Genomic DNA, 5,660 nt, shown 5'->3' with positions numbered 1-5,660 from the left:
AAATACACCTAACAACAACATCTGCACCATCAAGCACATATACTCTCAATGCCTTTTAATCTGTTCTTCTTTGTTCCATAGCACTTATCACCTTCTAGCACATTGTTGTTGTATGCCAAGGAGTTGATTCCAACTCATAGCCACACTAAAACAGAGTAGAACTGCCCCATAGGATTTCCTAGCCTGCAATCTTTATGGGATCAGATCACCAGGTCTCTTCTCCCACAAGCTGCTGGGTGGGTTCAAACCACCAACCTTTTGGTTAGTAGCCGAGCACTTAACCATTGTGCTACCTGGGCTACTTCCTTCTAGCATAGTATGCTGTTTACCTTTTATGTTCATTGCTGGTTTTCTCTCTTCTCACATTAGAATGAGCTCAATAGGCACGGATTATGTGTCCCGTTTGTTCACTGATATATATTGTACATGTTTGGAACAGTATCATACATATAGTGGACCATCACTGATTATTTGCTGAATGAACGAAGGAATAAATTAACGAATAGGAAGTTACGGTAAGAGAGATAGAGATTCTGGAGAAAGAAGGCCTCATCTGAAGGGGCTAGGAGGAAATGATGAGGAAGATCACTGGACAAAGGAAGCCAAGATCACTGAAGTTGCAGGGAGCTTACAGGGGAAAGCAGTGAGATAGTATGGGTGTTATCCAAGAAATCTTTTGTGCTAAAATCACTGAACTCAGCAAAGGGAGCTGCTCTCCTTTTTAATAGTTACCCTGACAAGCCTTGTTCTAGAGTTTTCCCCCACCTGCTCTTCCTCAGCACCTAACCAGGTAATGGGTGCACTTTAGAATCGCATTTTAAGTTAATTATGGGTGAATGTTCCTGGAAAGAAAAGCGGACAAGCCTATGGCTGGAGAACAAATGACAATAATAAGATAGGAAAAATTGGCATAGACTTGAGTAGCCTTTTCTTTGAAATCAGGGAATTAAAAAAAAAAAGAGGAAGAAGGGAAGAGAGAGGAAACAGAAAGAAAAAAGTGATGGGAGAGGACTCAAAGGAGATGTATTAGAAGACAAGCAAGGCCTAAGGAGACCCTCACAACCTTGTTTCAGAACTAGTGATAGAGCACGTATTCTTTCTTTTTTTTTCTCATTTACATATAAATTATACACAGTTACACACTCACAATGTTATACTACAGTTCTCACCAACTCCCTACTCTTCATACAGATGTTTGTTATACAGGTTGTCTCACACATGCCCCAGCTCTCAGACACACACACTCTGATACCCACTCACCTGCAGAGATACCTGAACCACGTTGTGCCCTTACATAAACAGGAACACAACCAGACTCCCTTATATATGCTGCCATACCATGATCTCCTTAAATCCTTCCTAAGTGCTCACAGACAGCCATGTATCTGTGCAGATACCCAAATACACACTTATACATGGTCCAGCTCCAGAATCACTTATCTCCATTCCCTCTCCTATTTCCCAGATGTAACAGAAAAGAGCTCAGTCTTTATGGAGAATGACCACTAAATAGATAGGAACCAGGAGAAGCATTTGTTACACATCATTTTGGTAAACAGATGGACAAAACACTGTTAAAATGGACCATGTGCAGTGGCACAAATCACTGTTATAAGGAACCCTTTAATAAGATTTTACCTGTAGCTATGAAGAAGCTGTCTGATAACAGATTTAGCATGTAAATAAGGGAAATATCAGCCTATTTAATAGTGAGGGCCTTAACAGCTGCATTTATCTTCAAATAATGGATATGCTAATTAAAAATGATTCTTATCTCTTTGTTAAAGCACTTTTAAGAGTCTCTTGGATTCTGTTCCAGTTAGCAGGATTACTGGATGTACTTGAAAGTAATACAATTACATTTCTTTCAAAATGCTCTATTACTTAGATTTTTCTCTAATTCAGACTGACCTTAACTCTTTCCTTCCTCCCACCTCTGTGCTGTACCTCACAATTACACTGATTTAGGGCAGTTTCAGTGTACGCGAAGACTTCAAACTTTTTCTCCTTTGCTGTCTGTAATAGTAGGAAGTTGGGAAGAGAGTAGAACAGTCACCAGTGAGGCCCCAGAGGGGAGAAAGCTGGGAGGTCTGAGCAGCAGAGGGATCAGAAGGAAGAAAAACAGGAGGAGGATTAAGAAGGATGGGAGGAGAGAGTCGGGGAGAGGGGTACAGAGAAGGGGAGTGCAAAGGACATACCAAGGAAGAAAGCAGCAGGGAGAAAGAAACTGAGAGGCACAAGGGCTAGGAACACTAATTAGAAGGAAGCAGGGGAATTAAGAAGGAGGCAGAGAAAGGGGAAGTGGTAAAACTAATATAAGGAGTGGTGAACAGGGGCCGTGGGAGGAGAGGTCTGGGAAGGCAGCAATGGAGGGCGTTCAAAGCAAATCTATGTGCTAAATATTATGTGCCTATAGGAAATACATACACACACACACATGTACATATATGTTACTGTTGTGTGCTATCGAGTGGATTCCAACTCATAGTGACCCTATAGGACAGAGTAGAACTGCCCCACAGGATTTTCAAGGCTGTAATCTTTACAGAAGCAAATTGCTACATCTGTCTCCCACAGAGTGGCTGCTGATGGGTTCGAACTGCCAACTTTTTGGTTAGCAGCCAAGTAATTAACCATTGCACCACCAGGGCTCCTTGTGTGTGTGTGTGTGAAATTTACTCACATTACTTTGATTCAGTTAAAGTATGCACAGACCAAAGAAATTTGGCATCTCTCACCCTTTTGTCCAAGATCAATCGTGCACATAAATACAGCACATAGCTACTCCCTCATCTCTTTTGAGAGGATCTGAAATCATAGTGCTATTTTGAGCAGACTTGAAACTATCATAGCGCTGTTGCCTATGACCATACATACTTCACTTTAATTTCCCAACATTACTGTGATTAGTTAGGCGCTACCTTGGTAATTGATTTGTTTTTTCTCCACTTTTCTTCCACAACCCCCCCTGCAACCTCCCCTTCAAATTCTTTCCAACCAGCCATTCCTCTGAAGCAGCAAAAGCTGCTGCTGTATAGGCAGATTTTGGGTGTGTCAGGGCCCAGCCATGGAACTGGGGAACTCATATGTGCCGTATCCTTGGGGTTGCTGTGGAGGCAGCCCAGCAAAAGCATGCTGGAACTGTTTTCTCTGCTCCTGGGCTAAGGTGGGGCAAGTATGCACCTTACTATTTTAGCAACTTTTCTGAAATTTCCCATAGGGTAAACTGGCTCTATCAGTACACAGTCCTCTCTGCTGAAGACCTTGAGACAAGATGTCAGAGGTTGAGTTGAACAGTGTTTTATTTACGTACTTACTCTATGTCTTATGGTGTTGGTCAACCAAAAGCCAGAAACCAAGCTCACTGCTGTTGAGTCAATTTCGACTCATAGCGACCTCTCCTGGGGTTTTTGAGGCAGTATCTCTATGGAAGTAGATTGCCCAGTCTTCCTTCCGAGGAGTAGCTGGTGGGTTTGAACCACCAGCCTTCTGGTTAGCAATCAAATGCCTTAGGCATTATGCTACCAGAGCTCCCATACCATGGACTGCCAGAAAAATGAACAAATCTGTCCTGGAAGAAGTGTAGCCAGAATGCTCATTGGAAGTGAGAATGGCCAGACTTTGTCTCATCTACTTTGGTCATGCTATCAGTAGGGACCATTCCTGGAGAAGGATATTATGCTTAGTAAAGTAAAGGGTCAGCAAAAAGGAGAAGACCCTCAACAAGATGGCTTGATCCCGTAGGTTCAATGGTGGGCTCATGCATAGCAAGGACTGTGAGGATGGTGCAGGGATGGGCAGTGCTTTGTTCTGTTGAAACAGAGCCAACTCCACTTAACAACAACTCTATGTGTTGCTCAAAAGTGTGCTTCCTGAAAATGAACCAGTCAAACAGGATATAGTCCAGATCTCTCAATTCTCATCTACCTCTGGGTAAAACCCTTTCTCAGTCTTGACACCCTGATCTTCTTCCCAAGAAGTTGGGGAATAGGGGAAATCTTTTGTGTCCTCTCTTTGAGCAGCAGTATTAATCTTATCACCTGACCAATGTTCCTCAAATCCTCTTCACTATTTACCCCAAAAGGTCTTATAGTTGTGATACAAGTAGGTCCACTGACAATAGTAGGTCATGAAAGGGGGCATGGTGCCACTCCGACCCTCAGCTACTAGAAAAAAATCTTTGGAACCCCTAAAAATCCTCCAGAAGACATAGGGAAAAATAAGGAAGTTAATAGTATTCTAACTAAGGCAAGACTTAGTTCCCAGAATGGAGCAGGCTTCCACATGCCAAGCACTCTAGGCTGTGTGGTTGGCACTTTCCCTTGCCTGGCACACAAATGAGGTAGAGTTAAGCCAAGCTATATGCATGAGAGTTTTCCAGATGCCCACTCCCATACCTGCTATTTTCAGGACTCTTCTTCCCAGGGAGAGGTCTCACCTAACTCTCTAGTTTCTTGAAGTCCTGATAAACGTGTTCTGGGCAGGTCTCTTTAGAGCCTTGGTTCCCCTATCCCAGATCCCCAGCAGCTAAAGAAGGAAGCCAAAGAATTTAGTGCTAGATCTTCAGCTGTGGGTTAACGAAAAGAGGTGGGAAAGAAACAATTCTTAGAGATGGATGAGGAGACAAAAACTGTGAAACTGTAGATTAGAAGTCTCTCTGGTGACAGAGATAGATGTGTACATGCCTACAGGGTGAAAGAAAAAGCCATAAAGATATCTTTTTTAAAAGTCTATTTATTTTAAGGAGCATTCCTCTGAGACTTTCCTGGTACTGAGAGTTTATGCCAGGTGCAGAAGGTTATATACTCCATGTCCTGACTGCACTGGCCCCTGAGCAGCAGATGAACAAGGTAGGGCCCCCAGGAATAAAAGATGCATCTAGCTCACCAATCCTCTGGGAAAACCAGGGTTTGAGGGTACCATATTCTAGTCTAAAAAGGAAATTCTATCAATCCACATCTGGACTGGGAAAACCAGAAGCAGGTGCATCAGCCCAACTGCATCTGAATGCCCTCTGGAGTGTACATGGGTAAGGGATGTTAAGAAAACCCTGGGGACTTCTGGTAAGATGGCAGAATAGGCAGACAAGCTACACACACCCTCTTCACCAAAGAAAAGAGAAACCAATTGACAGAGATACAGAAGGTAATTCTGGAGCCCTGTGCTTTGAAAGGAAGTATACAGAAGTGGGTTAGGCACCAACTAGGGGAAAAACCTGAATGAAAACAGTGAGTATGGAGATGATCAGAGCAGCAGACTGTCAGCTATTCTGACAGGACCAACAGCCTGAATATTTCCAAGTGGTATTGGAAGCTGAGAATTTACCTAAAGATTCAGCTCTGGTCACTAAGGGCTACAGAGAAGACGCTAGTGGCTTATGACTAGGAAGGGAAAAAGCAAGGAAGGAGACAACCTGAACTGTGGACTTTCAACAGTCCAGAGGGCACAGCCATTTTGAGTGTTTACAAGAGGTGGACATTTCAGATATTTAAAGTGACTGAGAGTGCAGCCATTTTGAATGTTTACAAGCAGTGGCCATTTTGGGTATTTAAAATGACAGCATTCTCATTCAGATTCCAGGGACCTAAGAATAGGCTCTGGAGCTCTGGTAGCATAGTGTCTAAGGCACTTGACTGCTAACCAGAAGGCTGGTGGTTCAA

The sequence above is a fragment of the Orycteropus afer genome, unplaced genomic scaffold (genome assembly GCF_000298275.1).
Source record: "Orycteropus afer afer isolate SDZICR_OR568_19922 unplaced genomic scaffold, OryAfe1.0 scaffold00336, whole genome shotgun sequence".
Taxonomy (NCBI): domain Eukaryota; kingdom Metazoa; phylum Chordata; class Mammalia; order Tubulidentata; family Orycteropodidae; genus Orycteropus; species Orycteropus afer.
The sequence above is the reverse complement of the archived record's forward strand: the minus strand, read 5'-3'. Positions refer to the sequence as shown.